The sequence below is a fragment of the Trichosurus vulpecula genome, chromosome 3 (assembly GCF_011100635.1).
Source record: "Trichosurus vulpecula isolate mTriVul1 chromosome 3, mTriVul1.pri, whole genome shotgun sequence".
Classification (NCBI taxonomy): Eukaryota; Metazoa; Chordata; class Mammalia; order Diprotodontia; family Phalangeridae; genus Trichosurus; species Trichosurus vulpecula.
The window spans coordinates 352853428-352880632 of record NC_050575.1 but is presented as its reverse complement, the minus strand read 5'-3'; the positions used below and the strand labels follow the sequence as shown (position 1 = coordinate 352880632).

The 27205-nt window shown below is 36.5% G+C and overlaps 1 pseudogene; it reads left to right on the top strand.

Moving 5' to 3' along the window:
- Positions 1 to 2872: 2872 nt before the first annotated feature.
- Positions 2873 to 4407, top strand: LOC118842588 (annotated as a pseudogene).
- The last annotated feature ends 22798 nt before the right edge of the window (positions 4408 to 27205 follow it).

Sequence of the window (27205 nt, the reverse complement as noted above, 5' to 3'; positions counted from 1 at the left end):
CTGGGGCTGGTGCAAAAACAGTTTGGGATATTGCTGCTGTGGTAGGGTTTATATAGAGGTGAGCACAAAGGATTGTTATTATGCCAAGCTCAGGGCACAGATGCTTTCTGGGCTTAGCTCTGGAAAGCAGGGTGTCTCCTAATAGTAAAAAGAGAGGAATAGAAAGAGAGGGGTAGTCTTGGCATGGGGATCCTGACAGCATATTACATCTTAATCATCCCTTCCCTTTCTCTCAAATTTTAACCTCTCTCTAGCTACCTGTTCCTTCTGTACTAGCATCAAATTTGTTGTCTCCCTTATCTTTAAGAAAGCTTCAATATGTACAACCTTTTGTTTTCAAGCTATCATTCTATATCTCTCCAAACTTTATTAGTCAAACTTGTTGAAAATATGTATGTTCATTTCTTCCATTTCTTTTCTCACTCAGATCTCAAGACTTTAAGATCTGGTTCCTAGTCTTATTAAAACTAACTGAAAATGTTGCCAAATCTCATAGTCCTTTCACAATCCTTATTCTTCTTGCCCTACCTGCTGTACTTAGTACTATTGACCATCCTCTCTTCCTGGATAATTCTCTCCACTCTGAGTTTTCATGACACTTTTCTCTCCTGGTTCTCCTGTTTGTACAGGTCGTCTCAGTGCCTTTTGCTGGCTGATCAGTCCATATCATGTACTCCAAATGAAAGTGATCCTCAAGTTTTCTTTGTAATCCCTCTTCTGCCTCTACAGTATGGCTCAGTAACTTCATTATCACTTATGAATTTTTACTTATGGGTTTCTAGGTAAATGGTGAATAGATAAATATATCTACTCTCAATCTTTGCCTGAGCTGAAGTCTCATATAACCAATTGCAGTTAAATGTTTCATACTTGATGATCCAGAGATGTTTTAAACTCAACATGTCCAAAGTTGAATTCATCTTTCCTATATACTCTTCTCTCTTTTAACCCTTTGTATTTGTATTAAAGGTATCACCATTCTTTCAGTCTCCTGGGTGTATAACCTTAGCATTATTGAAGACTCCTCATTCTCCCTGACTCAAAATACCTAATCACTTCCTAGATCTTTCCATTGCTACTACTGTCATATCTAGCAAATCCTACCCTTTTCCTCACTTGCACAGATAACACTTTAGTATGGACACTCTTCACCTATGACCTAGATTAATTCAACATCCTTCTTATTGGTCTCCCTGCCCTTAAGTCTTTTCCCCACTCTGGTCCCTCCTACACCCTGCTGGTGAAGTATTTTCTTTAAGCACAATTTGAACATGTAATTCCTCCTATTCAAATAATTCTAGTGGCTTTCTATTGCCTCTAAAATAAAATATAAAGTCATCTGTTTGGCTTTAAAGTGCATTAAAATGGCTCCTAGTTACCTTTTTAGCTTCACTGGATAATTTTACTGATCCAACTGCAATCAGTGATGGCCAAATTTGCCTTCTTTCTGTTCCTCACATTTGACAATGTACTTCTTGTCTTTGCCCTGGCAGTATCACATGTCTGAAATTCACTGCTTCCTTACTTCTTCTGATAAAGTCTTTCTCTCTTTTGAAGATGCAAATCAAACACTATCTTCTGCATAGCGCCCCCCCCCACTCTAATGGCTTTCAACCCAAACAACTTTGAATTAAATGATATTGTATTTATTTGTTTTATTATATATTTATTTTATTTAATCACTTTATGAGATAACTTTATCCCCTTTATGAGATATCTCTATCATCTATAAACTGGTTGTTACTCCCAAATGAATGTAACCTCCTTGCAAAGAAGGGCTTTTTATTCTTTTTATTTGTGTCACCACTACTTAGCATAATGCGTAACTTTGAGCAGCTACGTGGCACAATGGATAGAGTACAGGAAGGAAGACTCATCTTTCTGAGTTCAAGTCCAGCCTCAGACACTTACTAGCTGTGTGACCTTGGGCAAGTGACTTAACCACCTTGCTTTAGTTTCCTCATCTGTAAAATGAGCTGGAGGTGGAAATGACAAACCAGTGGAAAATACCTGCTGAGAAAACTCCAAATAGGGTCACAAAGAATTGGACATGACTGAAAAGCAGCTGAACAGCAGCTATCAATGAGAAGATGAGTAATAAATGCTTTCAGATAGCCAACTTCAATGACTCTATGAAAACCTCTATACCTGACACCCCATCTTTCAATTCCTATCACCTTCCTAACTCAGCCAAAAATGATCTGGGATTTCTAGTTAAGAGCTTCTTTGACTCAGCAGTCCATTTATTCCTAGTTGAAGGGTCACCCAAGGATTCTGAATCTCTATGGACTCACTACTCATGAGTCTATTCAGTCATTCAGCTGCATTTATTAGTCACTTATGTCCCAGGTGCTGTAGTAACCCCTGGGGATACAAGAAAGACAAAAAGAAAAAAATCTAAAGCAAATTAATTTAACTACTAGGCCAGGTCCATGTAGTACAGTGAAAGAAAAGCAGGCCAGGGAATGAACTTCAGGAAATGAAGGAGGGAAAACCCACTACTTCTACCTATGCGCACGTGCACACACACACACACACACACACACACACACACACACACACATTAGATGTCAAATGTACATCATTTAACCTCCTTAGCTATAGAATGATAACTCTTAGCTCACAGACATGTGATCTCATTTGAGAAGATCAAATGAGATCATATATGTAAAGAGATGTGTAGAGCAGAGGAGAGAGTGCTACACTTGAAGATGACACCCCAGAAGACTCCTACTCTGGGAGGATCGCACAAGTTTGCCCTGCCTCCTGGAAAGGAGCATTTGGAAGGCCCTAAAGAAGACTAGGCTCTCCTGGGGCTGCATCAGATGAAGAAATAACTGCTCCTTGGAGATCATGAGCGAAAGGGGCCACCATGGGTCCCAAGGCACCTTCACCTCTTCTTCTTCCTCTTACCTGGCTCCCAGCAGGATGCCTGTCTTTGCTGGTGACAGTGCAGGATACTGAATGCTATGTCACTCTCTTTGCTTCCATCATCCTCAAGTGCTACTATACCACATCTGTCCAGCTGCAAGACGTGGTGGTCACCTGGTACTTCAAGTCCTTCTGCAAGGACCCAATCCTAGATTACTATTCTGCATCATATCAAGCGGTCTTTAGCTCTGGATCAAGGACCCATGCAATGATTACAATGACAGCCAAAGGACTGTCTGAATTGTGGCTCAGAAGCAAGGACAGAATGAGTCAGTTTTGGGTGTGGAGTAGGGGCAACACAAGATTACTATCAGAACCAACCAGATCTTACGATTAATGAGGTGATGTGATGGGAGCATGGAGTCTGTTACTGTGCCATGAAGGATCCAGGAACGCCTCAGGAGAACCAGATAAGGAAGTGAAGCTCATTGTTCTCCACTGGCTGACAGTGATTTTCATCATCCTTGGTGCCATCTTCTCATTGTTCTGGTCAGCGTGTGCTGGTGTCAGTGTTGTCTCCAGCACTGCTGCGGCTGTGTCTGCTGTCCTTGCTGTCCAACCTGGTACTGCTTGCCCTGAGGAAGCACTGGCTTGGCACCCATATATGAAGCAGGCTTGGGCACTAATCCCCCAGAAGACTGAAAAACCCCTTAACTAGGGAGCTGACAGGAGCTTCCAGAATTTCATCTTACCAAATGAACCCACTGCTGTAGCGAGATTTTTTCCCCACCAGCCAGCTTCCCTCAGATGCCAGTGCCCCCAACACCTATTCACCCAGCCTGCTGCCAATGGAGTGTTAGAGTACTTATAAAAGGAATTACAGAAATTCAACCCTATCTAGTCCCTCCCACCAGACCACAAAGCAAGAGTTGGTCATAACTGCAGCGTGTTGTCCTCCCTGGTTCAGAAATTGTGGAACGCAGGATTATCCACCTTCCCACCTTGATCAGAGACCTGCCCTCCTCTCAGAGGACCAGTGAATCATCTCATCAGCAGGTTTCCAGGTTACCTTGGGCTCTGGAGGAAGGGAAAGGGAGAGAAAGCAGAATCATTACATGGATTTCCATTGAGGGTCCTTGGGACCATGGCCAAAGCCCAAAGCCTCAGAGCATAGGGGTTGTGAGAACTATAATAGTGGAAAACATTGGAATTCCAGGGAGTAAGTCTCACCTACATCTAGGCCATACTGCTATATTCTGAGTGATGATGGGTTCTATTCCCAGGAGGCCCACTGGCACCCCAACCACGAAATACAACAGTGCTGCTCTCCGGGGAGATGACCCTGGCCCGGCCAAAAGGAGAGCACCTACAGACACTGTAGCCACTGACACCGAAGCTATTCCTTGCCATCTTGTCACAGCTCTTGGAGTTCAGAAGAAGAGAACAAACAGCAGTATCATCAAGGCTGGAAATCCCACCATCCTTCTCAACCCCCAAGCTGGACAGAACAGAAACCTCCAAGCTACTGCTCTCTAGATGTCATTCCAGGACAGAGAAAGCTCCCATAGTGGAAGGAGTATCATCATCTAATACCTAGGATCTCCTTCTTGGCTGTTCTATCATTGATGATGACAATTTATTTTCTGACTCAGAAGCCCTGGTGATTCTGAACTTGTGCTTCTGGATTGGACCCCAGGAACCAAGCTGAAGTAGTATGATGGCATGAGTCCACTACAGTTGACCTTTTGCTTCTTTCATTCATTCAACAAGCAGTTATTAAGTGTCTGCTGTGTGCTGGCTACTGTTCTAGGCGCTAGGATACAAAGGCAAAATCAGACAATCAACAAGCATTTATTAAACACCTACTGTGTTTTACAAGTTCAGTGCAAAGCAGTGGGCATACAAAGACAGACATTAATGAGGATATAGGTCCAACCAAAAACTCAGTTTCATGAGTCTTTAACTCAGTACATGTATCAGAACTATGGTTAATCTCAGAACTCAGGAATCTTGATGAAGCAAATGAACATCCAGGAGGAGCAAGAGAGATGACCTGTGTGTGCCTCCATGTATACAGCAGCTTTAGGGGATATTTATAAGGGGAGCATTTGTTGAAAACGTAGTCTCCACCTGTTTCATCCCTTGTTTTATAGCCTCACAGCCCAGTTCATTCTGTTTTAGGGTCATATCAACTTAAAGATGCTACCCAAAGGAAAATAAAAGGACTCCTGAAGAAAGGTCCAGAGATCTTATTTCCAGGCCAGCTCTCTATTCACTACGTATGCATGTATATATATATATATGTATATATATATATGCATATGCATGGAAATTTATTGTGTATATATAAGCATACAAACATCATGGTTTCCCCGAAGTGCATTACATATATGGATATGTGTATGCATGCATGCATATGCTTTTATGAAATGTACATTCATGCACACGTATATGCATGTGCATACACTCCATCTTCATATGTATGTACATGCATTGTATGCATGTTTGTATTCATGGATAAATAAATTGAACAGTTGCTAGAAAGTTGGCCTTGGAGAGAGAAAACCTGTAGATCCTATAGCACAGGCAGCTATTGTGAGTATCAAATGAGATAATAATGTGAAAGCTCTGTCTACTAATGGAGATAGATGGTAGAAAATGCATATATAGATAGATTAGATAGAATCGAAGAGATAGATAGATAGATGGGTAGATATTAAAACACATAATATGTGCCAGGCAACGTGCTAAGTACTAGGGATACAAATAAAAAAAGCAAGACAGACCTATCATCAACTTGTTTGTTTATTTGCTTGTTTGTTAATATTTCTAACAGGAAATGATAATGTGTAAAAGAGAGATGAAATGGAAAGGAAAAAAAGAGTACAAATGTGCTGGCATGGCCTGGATATACCATTTAAGTGATGTGGATGCTTGCAACTAAGTTAAAACAAGGGTAAAGTTAATCTATAAATGCCTAGGTGTGTTCCAGGGGTGAAATACAATTTTTCTAGTGGGAATAGAGTTGATGTTTTGGCTGGAGTGGAGACAGCATGCCTTAGGAGATCGGCAATTGTCTGCAATCTATAATCTCAAGGATTGCCTAGGGACACTGAGAGGTAAACTAGGATGGGTCAAGACAAGATTTGAACCCAGGGCATTTTTAACTTCCAGACCAGCTTTCTATCTTGCCATGTGCCTTATGCCACTCATAATAATGGGGCCCATTCCAGTTGTCTAATCTATATCTTGCCACTGGATCCATATAGCTCCAGAGGAGAAAGGGGGTTCTGCCCAAAGTAATGTAAATTTTGATCACTGAAATCCGGAAAAGATATCTTAGCGTTTACAGACTAGATTTTTTTTTTTTGCTTAAGGACCATTGTCTTAAACCTAGTCCACACTAGCTCTCATTGACTGGCCAAAAATAATTCCAGCTGAAGCCCCAGTGGTCATTGTTTCTTCCTAATGACTCAGAGTGACGTAAATAGCAATTGTTTCAGTTTTGTCCAAAATATCCTGAGAGTCTTTTCCTCCAAGATTGATTTTTTTTGGTGTTTAGGTAAAAGGCTGTTGTTTGCCTCACTTCTAACCTGTCTTTAATCACTGATCGGGCATTGCTTGAGTAAGATCAAGGCCTGGGAAAGACCTTAGCTTATGAAGATCAAGGTCTCCCGCTGCATCCTGGGCCATCTCCAGTTGCCCTGATCTATCTTGCCACTGAATCCAGATGGCTCCAGAGGAGAAAGTGAGGCTGAAGATTTTTGTACTCCCTCACTTAAATCTAATCCACTTGCAAGTCACGGAAAAATCTTTCTGATGTCATGGCCCTCTCTGAGAAAGAAGGCCAAAAAACAACCACTCATAATAATGTTAATGACTGTGGTAGTAATGGCAATGATAGCTGTCAATTATTTACTTCACGAAAAGTCGATGTTAAGAATAGTATTGCAAATCTTATTTAAAAAAGTGTTTTTCTTCACTGTAATGATGATGAGGAGGAGGATGAAGATCTCACTTTTTATCCCTCTTCCCTCCCCTCTCAAGGTTTGAAAATTTGTATGGCATCATAGAATGAGGCGTTATTTTCAAGGTGCTTGGCAAATGCATGTACTTTGAATACTTCAGTTACCAGTCCTCATTCTGAATCTTTAACTTGCTTGTTTCAGACTGTGATATGGAAACATTAACCAAAGACAAATTCTTTGATCACAATGTTCTACTGATTTTATTTAATTACACAGACTTAAATAAATACGCTATACTAAAAATGGCTTATAGATGCTGATAGTTTCTTAAATTAATAAAAATTCAAAAGTCTTAGGAATTCTCAGAAGCATTATTTTCTCTGAAGCTTTTTACATTTTCCCCATTTTATCACCCCCAATTGAAAGTTGATAATGGAATTTATTACTAAAGTGTCTCCTAGTTCATGAAATCTATTTTATAGTGAGATGTACTGGACCTCTAATTTCATTTGTATGTGAAGGTACTATGCAATGTAAGTCAGCAAATTCTCTGTAATTTGTACGAGACAACAGCCTACATTACTGAAATCTTCAGTCAGTGCCCAGGGCCATTGAACTAATGTGTATCAGAAATGGTACTTGAACTCATGTCTTCCTGCCTTCAAATCACAACCACTAGTCACTATGCAATACCTTTGTAAATCTATTGCGTATTTCCTCAAATATAAGACAAGTAGCCTAATGGCCCACCTGCCCTTCCCACCCTCAACCTCAGTAAGTAACTATTATTAATATAATAGTAATAATAATAAATTACCAATTGTACTGCATTCATCTTATAAAACTAGAACTCTATTCATTTTTGGCTGACCGTATGAAGTCAATTTGATCTATTTACTGAGAAATTTCCCCTCTTCCTTTGGTGCAAAGAGAAAAGTAAATATATCTTTACTTGTCATTTCAAACTCAGTGGCTGAGAAAAAAAATGGTTTAAAAGGTTTTGCACTAAATTCTCTTAAACCGCTCTAACTTCTCTTGACTGTATTCATCAAAGCCATTGGTTCTGGCAGTTGGAAATTGGAACATTTTTTGTATATTCGTTTCCTGTCTGGTTTAAGGACTTGTGTGAGATGAAAGCCTCAGTTTTATTTCCCAGGGTTATTTCCCTTGATTGATTTAGCATCAGTAGATTTCCCATTGGGCACATTCAAAATTGAATTACATCACAATCCTTCTGAAGACCCACCCACATGCCATAATTGCAATGATTCTGTATAATTAAAGATTTAATATTCATCATTAGTTGGTTGGTTTTTGTCCTTTGTTCTCAGAGGACCAAAATGACACTATGCTACAGTCAAGTTTCAGTGTGTCAGACAGTAGCTGATCAGACTAACACGAGGAAGCTCAGAATGCTGTACCACAGGTCGGGCGCAAATAGTCTATGTAAACATTTGTGGTGGATACTCCAAACTTCTGAATCCTGTGTTTCCTTTGAGCTGTTTCAATTCTGCTTTGCTCATTGAGAACAGCACCTTCTCTGATGTGGACATGCCATACTGAGTTGTCCTCACACCCTACACCCATTCATCATTATATGTCTTCCTCAAAAAACCTGTGTGACATATAATCAGAGCTACATCTGAGGAAAGATAGTCAATTTACACTATAAAATTAATTCAATTAAAAACAAAAAACAAAACCTTTCAGGCTTTCTGAATTTGTGGCTCTTTTTATTATGATCGTAATCCATAGTATGACAATAGATCAGGTTCAGGAAGTGACTTTAGACATCATCTTGTTAAATCCCCTCAGTTTACAAATAAAGGAACAAAGACTCAAGGAGATCATATAATTTGATCCCATTCATACAGAAATTAAATGGTAGAGTTTGAATTTGTACCAAATCCCATACATCTTCATTATAGTCAAAATCACGGCAAATATTTTCATATAAATAATGCAATTTACCTTCCTGAACATTGATAGCATTTACCAAAACTTTTATTCTTCTCTAATTGGCTCTCTTTAATATCTCCTCATCTAATTTACTAAAAATATCAAAGCCATCAGATATAAGCTTCTGCCTTAGATGGTCTTTCTTTTACTAAATTTCTCTGTCACTAAAGATTCTTTCATCATGCCTCCTGTTGGAGAGGGGAGTCTGTCCTTTCTCTTTTCTAAGAGCAACACCTCCATAGCATCATAGATTTAGTACCAGCAAGTAAGTGCACTCCGTAGTGTACTCCTTAATGAGTGCACTAAGTGAATTTACAGGATCTTCCTTGATGAGAATCACATTCAGGATAGAATTCCCCTTCTTGATTCTTTCACACTTTGAAGACTAAAATTATCATTAAAGTACATCAAGAAATGCTTTACATTTGGAGACAGTATGAGAGAGAGACTGGGAGAGAAACACAAAGACACAGAGACAGAAATGAGGGAGAGACAGACAGACAGACAGAGACTGAGAATCAGAGACAGAGAAAGAGAGAACTAGAGATCTTCAGATCACTGATGTTTACCATTACTACCATAATCATGCCCCTACACCAGGCTTATGTTTCTTGAACTCCTCATCCATTTCCTTTTTCTGTCTAAGTAGTCTGTTGGCTACTTCAAATGTAATTGCTTTTGTTTATCTATCAATTGATCTTCACCTCCACCATGTTTCCTCCCCTAGGTCCTGCATTTTCTTACATCTCCCTTCATTATAGACAATGATCCACTTCATTCCACTTATATCAACTTACATTCCACTCCATCTCTTTTATCCAGGTATACCCATCTAGTCATATCCCAGTCATGGAGTTCATTACCCGGAAGGCTCAGCGAGACCATTCAAATTTTTCTCCTGAAATTAGGATAGCTATACTAGCTTCTTCTTGCTCAATGTCTTAAGGATTTTGATACTTTGTATTTATTTTTAATCAATGGGTTTTATTAATGAACTCTTTCTTCATTTTGTCTCCTTTTCAATTTCAGTTTGTTTCAGATGCTAGTCTTCTTTATCCATTGCAGTTAGGGTTTATTCTATGTAGATACTCTCTAATAGTTTCGTGGTAGATATTCATTGACAGTCTTCTCCCATCACAATCCATTTTAATTTAAATTTTATTTTTTCTCCATTTTATTTGCAAGACAGTAGACAAATACATTCTTACCAACTTTTGTTAGATTCTCAATATCCCTGACCAGAAATCTGTCATTAATATGTTTTACATCATGATTCAAAAATTAAAGCCAAGGTGAATAGCCTATAGTTATCAGATTTTGTTCTCTTTTATATTCTTGAAAATCAGAATATTTTCCTAATTTCATCCTCTTCATCTTTACAATGAGATATCTTTCAATTCTAAATCTATGACCCTGTGAATCAATAATTATAAGGAAGTGAAATTTGAGGGGGGAACAAGACCTTTATTTACAAAGGTTGTTACAAAGGGGATCAGCATTCTATTGGAACCTTGAAGGACAAATGAGATTTCGATATATGTGCATAGAAGCATTAGAGGCTTAGGTGATGAAATATATAAAGACACGAAAATAGGAAAATACTATAATAGACAAATATTCACCACAAAGTATATAATAGAAGGTAGTAGAAAATAAAGCTCAAAAGGTAAGGAAGTGTCAGGTGGTAGAGAGTGTTTTACTGCTGGCTTAAGAGTATGGGCATTATTTGGTAAGTAACAGACAGAGAGCAAATTATCTGGGGTGGGGTGAGTCAATCAGAGAGGTGTATGATCAAGATTATTCTGGATGCTCTATGAAAGTTTTCATAGTATAGGTAAAAACTGGAGAACAACAAACATTTATTAAAATGCCTACTCTATGTAGATCACTATAATAGTCACTAGGAGAGATACAAAGTTTAGATAAAATATGGGTTATGTTCTCACAGAGTTGAGAGTTGATGAAAAATGACTTACCACTAGTGCTAAGCTTAGCTATTTGACCAAGTTAGGCTACTTTATTATCTTCAGGAAAGAACTCATATCCTCAAAAATTTGAAAAACTTCAAAAATGTGAAAAAAGTCTTATTTGGTGGAGCAAGATTTAACACTATAATAATCTCAGGAAAGTAAAATCAACTAAAAGGAGGCAGTGTGTAGTAGATGCAGAAAAGTCAATATTATAGAAATTTGAGAGATTAATGAATGTATACAAGTGTAGTTATAATTAATGAATGTATTCAGGGCCAAACAAATAAAGCTCAGTATACCTGTGGGAAATATTTGATTATTCAGAAAAAGCTAAAATATTAATGGATAATTAATTATAACAAGTTTCACAAGCATTTTATGCATTGTATGTTCTTCCTAGAGAAAGCAAGATTTCTCATAGGCCTTGAGTAGAGTGATATTAAATTTACCTGTAGTCCTTTGAAGAGACAGCAAGATCTTTAGAAGAGCAATAAAATAAGATGAGCCTGGAGCCTTGATTCTACATCTAAGAGAATATTGGCAGCAACCCAAAGAGCTATAATATGCACTATTAAATGAAAATTGCTATATAAACAAATACTATGTGAAGTCTGAGAGGGGAAGGAAATTATAGACTAAAAATCTCAGGGAATACTTCTGGAGGATTTGAAATTTTAGTTGAACCTTAAGTGATTGGGAGGAATTCACCAAAAAATAAAGAGAGGTATTCTAAGTATAGTGGTACATAACAAAAGGAGAGGGAACTGTCTCGAAAGAGTAGTCCTTCCACACAAGGATCTCAACCGTTGGAGAAAATAGGCATGAATAAAGAACAACAAAGAGGAATCCTTCCTTCTGTCATCTTCAGCTCCTTGGATTCACTAGTAGCTCAGACATGCAAACTCTGATCCAAGTTCCCTAAGCCACCCAAGTCTCAAGCTTATGTACAGTTTTAGACAAAGTGCTAGCATGACACTAGGGGAATATAACATCACCCATGATGCAAAGCAGTAGGGTAGGCTAGGTCACTGAAATAAGAGTATTTTCTGAGTTGCCTAAAATTAATGAGGAAAGAAGAGCAGTGACCAAGGGAATATAGCTCTTGATAAGTCAAGTTAGAACCACAACCAAGTGGCTGGAGGAGGGGTTGTCTCCACAATAGTTGAGACATAGAAGACATATAATCTGGAAACTGTGAATTACCAGTCAAATTGGTTTTCATTGGATCTAAAATGGAAAGGTTTGGCAAAGTTGTAATAGTGTGATATATATTTATTTTCTGGAAGGGAGGATGGGTGCAGAGATTAATATAGTTTGTCAGGAATAGAGCTTTAATAGAGATAAGCAGCATGAAAAAAACATGGCTGGAAAGGTAATATCATGCCAGATGATTGAAGGCCTTGAATGCCAGGCAGAGAAGTTTGAATTAAATTTTGGTCAATAAAGAGGTACTGAAGATTTTTGAACAGGAGAGAGGCATAGTCAGAAATATACATAAGGATTATTGGCCAGCAGTGGGAAGGGTGGATTAGCAATAGAATGGAGCAAAGCCAGAAAGACCTGGAAAGAGGTAACTACAAAAGTCAAAGCTGGCATAACAAGGTAAAGGAGTTTGAAATATAGAAATATGTATAAGTGGGAGAGACATCATTTGGTTTATTCTGATACATAGGGGAGGAGAAACAACAATTACTACAAGGTCAATGCTGTAGGAGACTTTTTTTAGGTATTTAAATATCACAACTTTATTTGAAAAAATGTGGAAAATGGAAACATTTATATTTCTAAAATGCTATGGCTCAAAAGTATATGGAGAGAAAAGAAATAACTTTCCTTAGCTAAGCATCATTTATTTTGTGTACACAAGCAAAAAGGTCTATTACTCCCATGTACTTAATTGTATGGAACTGATCTCCTTCAGTCTGTTATTCGGTGAAAGTGCCTCCTCTGGGTTATTTTGTTGTCAGTAGTTGTTTACAGTCAAAGAGGAGTTACTTGCAACTAAATTTAGCCAGTGAATAAAGAAGAGATGGAGAGCTCTGCTGTCATCTGACCCATCCAAATAGACTTAACAATGATGTTGGCAGCGGTACCTTTCCAGAATCCAAATTTGGATGAGTAGCCAGTGGCTTCTTTCTCCATAATGTTACTTGAAGAATCAGAAAGTGGACCATGAGAGGTTTGTCTCATTGTAGAACATCCAATGTTACTGAAGACTCATAGTGTTGTTTTTTTTTTCTTTAGGGAAATGACCACTCTATCCACTCCATCCTATTTCATGCTAATTCTTTAAACTAGTAACCACTAGAAGTTTGTACTTACATTTAGATAAGTCTTTTTGTATTTTTTTTATTTTAAACAAATACAAAATAAGAAAAGAAAACAATAAACTTAAATTCTAAAACTAAAATAATACAAAGAAAAAAAGCATTGCCATGGGCATAACAGAACATGAGAGAGGATTCAAAATGTATAGCAATGAATCTCTGTTTCAAGAAAGCTTATCTAATAAATGCTAAATGTTGTGTTGAGAGCTGTCCATCTTTTCTTTGCTTCCTTGTAACTTTTCTTTTCTTCTCAGCTGTGCACTTTTTATTTTGTTCTTTTTCCCTCTTCCTCCCTGCCCAAGGCTACAATTAAGCACAAATAGATAGATTGAGAGGGAGAGATAGAGAGAGAGAGAGAGAGAGAGAGAAAGAGAGAGAGAGATAAATACATATACATACACATATATTTATATACATACATATATAGACATATATACACATATACCCATACATATACTTACATGCACACACACACATGTGTGTGCATATATATGTATATATATACATGTGTATATGTATATATATGTGTGTATATATATATTTACTCATAGTCATATATAGACATATACATTCATGTGCATCTATGTAAGACTCCACTATACTTATTTATCTTGTTTTTCTGAGGGTGGATAACCTCTTCCTTTATAAGTCCAAGTCTTTCCATATTTTTCCAAGTCCACCAATTCATCATTTCCTACACCACAGCAATATTCACACTTTACACTGTCTACTTGTTTTAAATAGTGCAAAACAACATTGATAAATATGACTGACATAGTGTAGCTTACCTATTTTTGTCTTTTGGTTAAATATGTTTTAGTTTTTTCTTTCTCTAAGATCATGATAACCACTCCTGCTCCTTTTTCCCTAACAAATTCTACTCTTGATCTTTATCTTATATTTGTGTGTATCTCTTATTCCTATCCCTCCTGATTCCTCTACTTTACTTCTACCTGCTACCTTGTCCTCCTATCACTTACCATACCTCTATCCAAGGATTCTTCCCTTACCATTCCCATGATCTAAACAACTTTCTATCACCCCCTTTAACCTATCCCCTCACCCTCCCCTCTAAAGATCCTATCCTATCCCCTTAGTATTTTATTCCTTTCTAACATTATAAGACTTTTATGCTCTTCTAAATATATATGTATTGTCCCCTCTCGAACCCATTCCTTATAAAGGTTTCCAGAACTACCAACCCTCCTCCCTCATCTAATTCCTCCATATCAGTTCTTCTCATACCTCATTTGTATAATTACTCTTTTTAGTGGTTCCTAAATGGCATTACTTTTTAAAAACACATCATACACAGGTCTACCCCAGTCTTTCTTATGAACTTCCCAATTACTAATAACAATCTTAGACACATTTTACATACATGAAAGGTAAACAATCTATCCTTATTGCTGTACCTTGTAATTAGTCCTTGTTATGTACCTTATGTTTCTCTTGGCTCTTGTATGTCAAATCTATTAAACTCAGGTTGTTTGTTTTTTTAAACAAAATCCTGAAAGTCTGACAGTTCATTAAGTATTAATTTTCTTTCATTCAGCATTATGCTTAGCTTTTAAGGGTATGATATTTTCAGCTGGAACCTGTTTTGCTCTTTGATATTTAGTGTTCCAAGCCCTGCGGTCTTTAAGTATCACTGCTACTAGGTTTTGTGTGATTCTAATTGTGCACTGCCATATTTAAATTGTTTTTTTTTTTCTTGTTGCTCATAATATTTTATACTGGAGCTGGGGGTTTCAGAATTTGACTATGACATTCCTGTGGGTTTTCTTCGTAGGATCTCATTCAGGTAGCGACCAGCAGATTTTTTTCCGTTTCTGCTTTTTCTTCTTGTTTAATGTTTCAGGACAATTTTGTTTAATAATTTCTTATATTATTGTGTCAAGATTCTTTTTTCAATCACACCAAGAAACAATAAAACAAAGTCAAAAGAATGGAAAAAATATAACAAAATGTGAAATGTCTCATTGGAATAACAACTAACCAGGAAAACAGATCTAGGAAAGATAATTTAAGAATTGTTGGATTCCCTGAAAGCCATGACCAAAAGAAGAGCCTTTACTCCAAACTGGTTCCACCTATTCATGGGTCCACCAATAATGCAGTAATTGTCCTTGGCAATTTGATGGATGAAAAGCTGAAACTAAAAAAAAATTAAGTTGCATTTCTCTAATTATTAGTGATTTGGAACATTTTTATGTAGATATCAATAGCTTGGATTTCTTTCTTTGAAACCACCAGTTCATGTATTTGAAGCAATTATCATTTGTTTTGTGGCTTTTATTCTTCTAAATTCACATCAATTACTTATTAATCTTAGAACTGAAACTTTTATCATGTCCATGTTTCCCTCATCCCTCAAAAGACTCTATTTGATCCACCCATCCCTGCTTATGGCTCAACTTCTTCAGAAGGCCATATATAACCAATGGCTCTACTTGCTTTCCTCTCATTCTCTTAACTCTACAATTTGTCTTTTGATCTCATAATTCAACTGAAACCCTTCTAGCCAAATTATTAATAATCTCTTAGTCTTCAAATGTAATGACCTTTTCTCAGTCCTCATTGTTCTTGAATTCTCTACAGTCTTTTCTACAGTCAATTACTCTGTACTCCTTTATACTCTCTTCTCTGTAAGTATTTATGACACTGCTCTATCCCGGTTCTCCTACCTGGTTGGAGCTCCTTATATGTTTCCTTTTGCTGGCTCTTTTTACAGGTCATATGCACTAACTGTGAGGTTCCCCAAATACTGTTTTGGGCCTCTTTCTCATCCTGGAATAAAATAACCCATTTCCTGATGCTGAGCACTTTCTGTGGCTGTTCCCATGCCTGGAACACACTCCCTCCTCCTTTCCATTTCCTTCAAGACCCAGCTAAAGCATCTACCTAAAACCATCAGCAAGTATTTTATGTAATGGGGAGGATCTAGATGCATTTCCAATAAGGTCAGGGGTGAAACAAGGATGTCCACTATCACCCCTATTATTCAATTTGGCACTAGAAATGTTAGCTTTAGCAATAAGAGAAGAAAAGAAATCGAAGAAATTAGAATAGGCAAAGAATAAACTAAATTATCACTCTTTGCATACAATATGATGATATACTTAGAGAAGTCTAGAAAATCAAGTAAAAAAAAATTCTTGAATAATAACTTTAGCAAAGTGGCAGGGATATAAAATAAGCCCACACAAATCCTTGGCATTCCTATACATTACTAATAAAGCCCAACAGCAAGAGATAGAAAGAGAAATTCCATTTAAAGTTACTGTAGACACTATGAAATATTTGGGAATCTACCTGCCAAAACAAACCCAGGAACTATATGAAAACAATTACAAAACACTTCACACAAATAAAGTCAAATCTAAATAATTAGAAAAATATCAGTTGCTCATGGGTAGGCTGAGCTAATCGAATAAAAATGACAATTTTACTCAAATTAAATTACTTATTTGGTGCCATACCAATCAAACTACCAAAAAGTACTTTATAGAGCTAGGAAAAATAATAACAAAATTCATCTGGAAGGACAAAAATTCCCGAATATCAAGGGAATGAACGAAAAGAAGTGCTAGGGAAGGTAGCCTAGCCATACCAGCTCTTAAACTGTGTTATAAAGCAGCAGTCATCAAAACTACTTGGTACAGGCTAAGAAACAGAGTGTTAGAGGAATAGGTTAGGTACACAAGACACAGTAGTCAATGATTATAGTAATCTACTCTTTGATAAACCCAAAGAATCCACCTTCTGGGATAAGAACTCACTATTTCACAAAAGCTGCTGGGAAAACTGGAAAATAGTATGGCATAGACCAATATCTTACATTGAGTGCCAAAATAAAATCAAAATGGGTTCAAGATTTAGATATAAAGGCTGATAATATAAGCAATTTGGGAGAGCAAGGAATAGTTTACTTGACAGATTTATGGAGAAGGGAAGAATTTATGACCAAATAAGAGAGAGCATTACAAAATGCAAAATTGATAATTTTGATTACATTAAATTGAAAATATTTTACAAACATAGCCAATGCAACCAAGATGGGGGGGGAGCAGAAAATTGGGAAAGAATTTTTACAACCAGTGTCTCTGATAAAGGCCTCATCTCTAAAATATACAGGGAACTGAGGCAAATTTATAGCGATACAAGTCATTCCCCAGCTGAGAAATGGTCAAAGAATATGAACAGGCAGCTTTCAGAAGAAGAAATTAGGTATTTATAGTCATATGAAAAAATGCTCTAAATCACTATTGATTAGAGAAATATAAATAAAAATAACTCTTAGGTACCACATCTCACCTGTCAGATTGGCTAACATGACAAAACAGCAAAATTATAAATGCTAGAGAAGATGTGGGAAAATTGGAACACTATTGCATTGTTGGTGGAGTTGCAAACTGATCCAACCATTCTGGATAGCAATTTGGAACTATGCCCAAAGGAAGAGAAAAATGAACGTACCCTTTGACCCAGAAATACCACTTCTATGGCTGTATCCCAAAGAGATCATACAAATGGGACAAAGACCCATATGTACAAAAATATTTAGAGCATCTCTTTTTGTGGTGGCAAAGAAATGGAAATCAAGGAGTTGTCCATCAATTGGGGAACTGCTAAACAAGTTGTGTTATATGAATGTAATGGAATACTATTGGGCTATAAGAAATAAGGAGCAGACAGACTTCATAATAATCTGGAAAAACTTATATGAACTGATGCTGAGTGAAGGTAGCAGAACAAGGAAAACACTGTACACAATTACAGACACATTTTATCTGTGGTGACTAACTCTGATAGACTTGGCTCTTCTCAGAGATGCAAGGTTCTAAGACAACTCCAAAAGACTCATGATAGAAAAAGCTATCTACATCCAGAGAAAGAGTTATGGAGTCTGAATGCAGATTGAACCAATCTGTTTGTTTTCTGTCTTTTTGTTTTGTTTTGTTTTTCTTCTTTCTCGTGGTGCATTCCATTGGTTATAATTCTTCTTTACGACTTAACTATTGTGAAAATATTACAATGTGAAGGTATATGTAGAAACTACATCGGATTACATGCTGTTTTGGGGCAGGGGAAGGAAGAGGGGGAAAAGATTTGGAATTCAAAAATTGTGGAACTGAATGATGTAAAGTAGAAATAATTTTTTTTTAAAAAAGACTAAGCTAAAGTCTGCATATCTGCAAGAACACTTTCACAAGTCTTGTTTTTCTTTCTTTTAAATTTTAATTTATGTAATAAAACAAGCATTTCCATAACAGTACAATAAAAGAGATGAACACACAAGAAACTGTAAAAATACTATGCACAAGTTACTGTTCTTTTGGAATATACAAGAAAATTGTCATGGAATGTTTTTTTTTTCATTTTTTTTCTTTTCTCCCCCTAACCATTAGATGAAAATAAATAAATATATATATATACATATATATACATGTATGTGTGTATTATATATGTATGTACATATATACACACATGTGTATATATTTATATAGACATATACACATACATACACGTATATATGTAAAAGTATATATGCGCAAAATTATTCTATAAATATTTCTATTTGTCAGTTCTTTTTCTGGATGGAGATAGGCTCTTTCTTCATATGTCCTTTATAGTTTATTTGGGTATTTGTGATAGACAAAATACCTTCTTCACACAAAATCTTTCTTAAATCAATATCTCTGTTACCGAAAACAGTGTTCTCTTATTACGCCCAAAGGGTATAGGCATTTTAATAACTCTTTGGGCACAATTCCAGATTAATCCTCAAAACACTTGGATCATTTTACAATTCTTTTTTTAAATTTTTTTTTGGTGGGGGAAGGCAGGACAAGTGGGGTTAAGTGACTTGCCCAAGGTCACACAGCTAGTAAGTGTCAAGTGTCTGAGATCAAATTTGACCTCAGGTCCTCCTGACTCCAGGGCTGGTGCTTTACTCACTGCACCACCTAGCTGCCCCCATTTCACAATTCTACAAACAATGAATCTGACCCAATTTTTTCCACATCCTCTCCAACATTTGTTACTTTCCTCTTCCAACATGTTACACAATCTGGTAGGTATAAAATGATATGTCAAGGTTGTTTTAATCTGTATTTCTCTAATCAATAATGATTTAGAGCATTTTTGTATGACTATAAATGGTTTTGATTTCTTCATTAGAAAACTGCCAGTTCATATCCTTTCACCATTTATCAATTGAGGAATGACTTGTATTCTTACAAAGTTCTATTTACTATTCGTGAATTTCCCTCCATCTTATTTTTACTCACTACTTTCCTTCTCATTCTCTTTTTATCCAAGCTTGTTGTTACCTTATTTTTCCCCTTACCCTCTTATTCCTTATTTTACCCAACCCTCTCAAATTTCCTCCCTTATCTTCTCCTCCCCCTCCTAATTTTATTCTATGCTTCCTTTTAAAAGTCCCTCCACCAATGTATCCCCCAGTTTTCTCACCTCCCTAGAAGTTCAGAAGACTTCTAAACCTCTTCAGATATACACTTTGTTTCCTCTTCCACTGAGATGAGAGTAAGGTTCCAACATTACCAGCATTCTATCCCCATCTCTTTCTCCTGTATTTGAACTTCCTTTCATGCCCTATTTTTATAAGATAATTTCTCTTTTTTGCTTTTTCCTACCCAAATTTGCTTTTTTAGAATCATCTCATTATACAGAACTCAGTCACAACCTTCCATTCATAATACTTTAGAAATGACAACAGTTTTAAAAATGGATAACATTTTCATATATCATAAGTAAGCAGTTTAACCTTTATCAGTGCCTTAAATTAGCCTTTAACAATTTCCTTATATTTCTTCTGGATCATTTATATCAAATTTTCCATTGAGTTCTGGTCTTTTTGTTACAAATGCCTGAAAGTCTTTCAGTTCATCAAATATCATTTGAGATTATATTCAACTTTGTTGGATAAGTTATTCTTGACTGGAACCTCAGGTCCTTTGCTCTTCTAAATATAATGTTCCAAGACATGTGATCTTTTAGCGTGGAAGCTGCTAGGTCTTGTGAAATCCTTATTGCTTTCCCACAGGATTTAAATTTTTGTGTTTGTTTCCCTTGTTGCTTGCAATATTTTCTTTTTACCCTGGGAATTCTGAAAATTGCCTATGACATTCCTGTAAATTTTCTACCTACAATATCTTTCCGGTGGTGATCAATGGATTCTTTCTGTTTTCATTTTACCTTCTTGTTCTAGAATTTCAGGGCAATTTTCCTTAATAATATCTTGTTATATTTTATCCAGATTCTTTGTTTATCATAACTTTTGGGTAGCCTGACAATTCTTATGTTGGATCTCCTCAATCTGTTCTCCAGACCAGTCATTTTTTCTAATGAGATGTTTCAGATTTTCTTCTATTTTTTCTAGTTTTATTATATCTTGGTGTCTCATAACATCATGTGGTTCCACTTGATCAACTATAGTTTGCAAGTAGTTATTTTCTTCACATGATTTTGTTTCTCTTTTTCTAATTGGCTGTCATTTCATAATTTTATTGAAATGCTTTTGTTTTTTTTCTCATTTTCCCTCCTCTCTTATTTGATTTTTTAATTCCTTTTTAAGTTTTTCCAAGATTTCTTTTTGGGCTTGTGACCACTTTACATTACTCTTTAGGGAAGGAGTAGAATGTGAGCTCCTTGAGAACAGACTTTCTTTACTTACCACACTGCCTAGTATATAGTATGAATTTAATAAATGCTATTTGACTAAGTTTACCAGAGAAATTTGCCACACTTTTTTTCTCTATTTGTCTGCTTCTCTTCTAATTTTAACTGCATTGGTTTTGTTTGTGAAAAAGGTTTAATTTTATGTAATCAAAATTGTCCATTTCACCTTATATTATTCTTTCTACCACTATTTTTTCCTGATCCTTTCCCCCACCTATATATTTGCCTCAGTTTCCTCATATATAAAATGAGCAGGAAAAGGAAATGGCAAACCATACCAGTTATCTTTGCCATATAAATCCCAAAAAGGGGCATGCAGAGTTGGACCCAACCAAAAAATGACCAGAATGTGTCATATTAAGGACATATGAATTCATTCCTATCCTTTCAAACATAGGAATGGTTGTATTTTTCAGAATCTTTTTCTTTGTGTACTGAAAAAAATATATATGAATTATGTTGTTCTTATCATTTACATGGCCAATTGTGCATATAGTTTCCCTAAAATTCAGCCAGCCCTGCATTCCTAGCATAAATACAGTCTTGTCATGGACTGTGTAGTCTTTGAGATATGTTGCTGCAGTCTCCTTGGTAATATTTTATTTAAAATTTTTGGAACAATATTCATTAGAGATAGTGGTTTCTCATTTTTCTGCTCTCTATTTTTTACTCTTCTGGTTTAGGTATTGATATTATATTAATGTTAGAAAAGGAATTTGGTATGACTTCTTCTTTTCCTATATTTTTTTTACAAATGTGTACTATTAGAATTAATTTTCTTTAAATATTCAAGAGCAAATTGCTTGTAAAGTAATATGGTCCTGTCCCATCCCCCTTTGGGAATTCATTTATAAGTTATTTTTCTAAAAGTGTGTTATTGAAGTATTTTTTATTCTATTAATCTAAGCATTTTTGTACATTTTCATTAATTTCATTTTTCTTTTCACTTTTGTTGGCATATAACTTGGTGAAATATTTGCAATAGTGTCTTTTTTTCTTCTTCATTGATCATGAATTCACTTTTTTTCATTTTTAATCCTGGCAATTTGGTATTCTTTTTTAAAAATCTAGTTAAACTAATGTCTCCTTCCCCCCCCCCCAAAAAAACAGATTCTTACCTAATTTGTTTACTATTTCATTTTTCCTTCAAATTTGCTTCTCTATGATTTTTGGGATTTCTATTTTTGTGTTTATTTGGGGTTTTCAATTTGTTGGTTTTCTATTTTTTTTTACTTGCATGCCATATTTACTAATCTGCTAATTCCCTTTTATTGATGAAAGACTATAGAGAAATAAACTCTCCCATAAAGATTACTGTAGCTGTATCCTAAAAATGCCTGTATATTGTGTTATAATTATCTTTAATGAAATTATTGTTTCTATAATTTTTCTCTGACATGTCTATTCTTTTGGCTTAGGTAATCGAATGTGGAATTATTTTTAACTACTTGATTACTGATGCTTTTTCAAATATAACTTTGGTGCATTGTGGTCTATAAAAATGTGTTTATTTTTTCTGCATTTGTTTATGAGGTTTTTATGCATTAAGATGTGGCCATTTTGTGTGAAGGTACAATTAACAACTGAGGTATGTTTATTCCTTTCTAGCACAATTATTATATTTTAGAATTTATCTCTGTAAGCATTAATCAAAAAATAGAATCATATCTAACTTTTCTAAAATTCTCTTCTGGCACTTTACTTCATTTTTTGTTTATTTTTGGTAAGATTTATTGAGATATGGAAGCAATAAATTGAGTTCCCCCTCAGTTACAATTGTAATGTCTATTTCTCCCTGTAATATTTAAACTTTTCATTGAGTATTTAGATGCGAAATTTGGTGCATATAAGTTTAGTATTGGGTTGTCTATGGCACCTTTCAGTGAAAAATATTTTTTTCTATTTTATGTCCTTTAATTAAAATTATTTTTGTTGCTGTTTTATCTGAGGTCATGATTCCTATTTCTGACTTTTTACATGTTTATTGAATAAGTTAAAACTCATGTAACTTTACCATTTTTGGTGCCATCATATACATAAATAGTCCATATGAAAATACTATGCTTCTAGGTGGCTGAAATGAAAAGAAAATGCATCCTAGGAGGAGGAGGACTTTACAATTCCTTTTGGCTGGATCATACTATCCTGTGGGGCAATTCAGCATTTGTCCAGAATATTCTAGAGTGACCTGAACACACTGAACACACTTTCTCTCAGTCTCTCAGTCTCTCAGTCTCTCTCTCTCTCTCTCTCTCTCTCTCTCTCTCTCTCTCTCTCTCTCTCTCTTTCTCTCTCTCTTTCTCTCATCCTTTTATTTATGCTGGGTGAAAATTATTCTATATACTTGATGCCTCCATTTTTCACTTTAGGTCCATATTTACCTAGCCTAGATAGTTGGATTAGATTAATCTCGTTAAAGGGAAACTATAATTTTTTTTATTGTTATGCTGACTAGGGAATGAAAGCCATGGGGTATCCTATAGAATTAGACTTCAAGTTGTTCCCTCATGACATTTCTGCCATAAATAATGAAAGGACACAACTTTGATAGCTGTTTATTTACTTGTCATGAGCACTTCCTTAACAATGGAATAGATATGGCTTGTTTTAACAGGCAACAAACTAAAACATTTTATTGTCATTATTAGAGTTACTTATATCATTTACCTCTAAGAGTTATATGAACTCCACCATTGTTGTCAGGGTTTTGTTTGAAATTATGTCCCTGTGCTTGACAGAAGAAAATAATTGGGTTTGTCATCTAGTTCAGATACTATCAGCAGGTAGCAATGGGTTGTATACTACAATGCACTAGAAAGCTATCCACTGGGACTTTGAGAGCTCTAATTCTACAGGATACCCCATGGCTTTCATTCCCTAGTTTAATTTTACAGAACTTTAAACTAGTTCCTTAGAAGTACTTCTTATCGAGGAGGTGGAGGCAAGATGATGGCAGGAAAGCAGGGACTTGCATAACTTCCACCCCCCCCCCCAAATCCTTCCAAACACCTGGAAAAATGGCTCTGAATAAATTCTAGAGCTGCAGAACCCATGAAATAGCAAAGGGAAACAGATCTCCATCCCAGGAGAGCCTGGATGGCCACCAGGAAAGGTCTATCACATGGTGCTGAGGGCTGAGGGGAGCTCAGCATGGTCCATGCCAGGACAGGACACCAAACCTGGAAGAGGCCTTGGGATCATGAAACAGTGAGCTGTGGCAGTTACCAGACTTCTCAACCCACAAACTCCAAAGAGCAGGTTAGGGGGAAACTGCGGAATCGGGTTCAGAGCGGTCTGGTCACCAGCTCTGGGGGTGGAGGAGGTCATGCAGCATTGGTGGTAGCAGCAGCAGGAAGCTCCTGACGTTGCCTCCAGAGCACCAGCATCAATGGCTTCCCAAGTCCCTGGCTCACAGGGTGAGAGGAATCTAGCAGCAGATCAGAGCAGTAATGCAAGGAGCGCTTTGTAGGCACAAAGGCAGATTCTCTTGCTGTGCCCTGCTTGGATCTGAATTGTGGTCCTAGTTGGTGATTCTTGGGGGAGGAAGACTGCTGCTGTGACAGAGCCTGGGATGACGGTGGAGGAGAAGTAGCTCTGAAAACAGCAGTGCTTGGACCCCAAAGCTTGGCACAAAGTGCTCTCTACTCTACAAGCAGTCATACCCTGACAAAAAGCTCAAAGGTCAAGTAGTTGGCTGGGAACATGAATAGGCAGTAAAAACGAACTCAGACTCGAACTCAAACTCTAGATTCCTTTTTTTGGTGACAAAGAAGATCAAATCATAGAGCCAGAAGAAGTCAACAAAGTCAAAGAGCCTACATCAAAAGCCTCCAAGCAAGATATGAATTGGGCTCAGGCCATGGAAGATCTCAAAAAGCATTTGGAAAAGCAAGTAAGAGAATAGAGGAAAAATTGGGAAGAGAAGTAAGAGTGATGCAAGAAAACCATGAAAAACAAGTCAATAACTTGCTAAAGGAAACCAAAAAAATATACTGAAGAAAGTAACACCTTAAAGAATAGACTAACCCAAATGACAAAAGAGCTCCAAAAGGCCAATGAGGAGAAGAATGCCTTGAAAGGCAGAATTAGCCAAATGGAAAAGGAGGTCCAAAAGACCACTGAAGAAAATACTAATTTAAAAATTAGACTGGAGCAAGTGGAAGCTAGTGACTTTATGAGAAATCAGGATATTATAAAACAGAACCAAAGGAATGAAAAAATAGAAGGTAATGTGAAATATCTCATTGGAAAAACCACTGACCTGGAAAATAGATCCAGCAGAGAGAATTTAAAAATTATTGGACTACCTGAAAGCCATGATCAAAAACAGAGCCTAGATATCATCTTTCAAGAAATTATCAAGGAGAACTGCCCTGATATTCTTTCTAGAGCCAGAGGGTAAAATAGAAATTGAAAGAATCCACCGATCTCCCCCTGAAAAAGACACCAAAAAGAAAACTCCTAGGAATATTATCACCAAATTCCAGAGCTCCCAGATCAAGGAGAAAATACTGCAAGCAGCCAGAAAGAAACAACTTGAGTATTGTGGAAACACAATCAGGATAATACAAGATCTAGCAGCTTCTACATTAAGGGATTGAAGGGCTTGTGAAATGATATTCTGGAGGTCAAAGGAGCTAGGATTAAAACCAAGAATCACCTACCCAGAAAAACTGAGTATAATGCTCCAAGGCAAAATATGGATTTTCAATAAAATAGAGGACTTTCAAGCTTTCTCAGTGAAAAGACCAGAGTTGAATAGAAAATTTGACTTTCAAACACAAGAATCAACAAGAGAAGCATGAAAAAGTAAACAAGAAAGAGAAATCATAAGGGACTTACTAAAGTTGAACTGTTTTGTTTACATTCCTACCTGGAAAGATGATGTGTGTAATTCATGAGACCTCAATATTAGTGTAGCTGAAGGGAATATACATACACATGCATATATACATACATATATACATACATACATATATATTTTTATATATATATATATGTGTGTGTGTGTGTATATACACATAGAGGTCACAGGGTGAATTTAATATGAAGGAATGATATCTAAATAAATAAAATCAAATTAAGGGATAAGAGAGGAATATATTGAGAGAGGGAGAAATGGAGAGATAGAATGGGGTAAATTATCTCACATAAAAGTGGCAAGAAAAAGCAGTTCATTGGAAGAGAAGAGGGGGCAGGTGAGGGGGAGTGAGTGAATCTTGCTCTCATCGGATTTGACCTGAGGAGGGAATACCATACACACTCAACTGGGTATCTTACCCCACATGAAAGTAGGGGGAAGGGGATAAAAAAGGACAATAAAGGGAGAGCAGATAAGGGGAAGAAGTAATCAAAAGCAAACACCTTTGAAAAGGGACAGGGTCAAGGGAGAAAATTGAATAGAGGGGAACAGGATAGGAGGGAGGGAGATATAGTTAGTCTTTTACAACATGACTATTTATGGGAATGTTTTGCATAATGATACAGGTGTGGCCTGTGTTGAATTGCTTGCCTTCTTAGGGAGAGTGGGTGGGGAGGGAGAAGGGGAGAGAATTTGGAACTCAAAGTTTTAAAAGCAGATGCTTAAAAAAATTAATTATTTTCGCATGCAGCTGGGATACAAGATATATAGGTAATGGGGCGTAGAAATTTATCTTGCACTACAAGAAAGTAAGGGGAAAAGGGATGGGGGGAATGGGGTGAAAAAGGGGAGGGCTGACTGGGAAACAAGGCAATCAGAATGTATGCCATCTTGGAATGGGGTGGGGGGAGGGTAGAAATGGGGAGAAAATTTGTAACTCAAAATCTTGTGGAAATCAATGTTGAAAACTAAAATATTAAATAAAATATGTACAGAAAAAAATAATAAATAATAAATACCGCTGTACAAAAAGTACTTCTTTTCAAGATATATGAAATATTGATAGATAAATAGATAGATATGGTATGGTATGGTATGGCAATATGTATGTATGTATATGTTTGTATGTACTATCATAGCTGCCACAAAAGGGCTCAGAAGAGATACTATTAGGAGCTTTGAGATAGAATGATACATGCTGAGTGTCCAACCACTGACAGACCTGGAAGCAATTAGGAGAAAGACAGAAATTGAGAAAAAAAAATTATGAACCCCAGGCACTAGAACTTGGTCAAAAAATCAAGAAACTTTGGAAATGTGGATCTCACAGAAACCAGGGGATACTGAAAGATATTTTTGGAAATGAAAGAGTTCACTGAGGGCACTAAGGATCTGAATATCTGGAACTGTTCAAGGAGACAAGAACCCAAAGGATTGAGAATCAAAGAAAATTAAAACATCCCAGGGATGCCTAGGTTCCAGACTTAACTTACAGAGTCACAAACAGGAATCACAGGAGCATAGACTTAGAATTAAAAGGGCCTT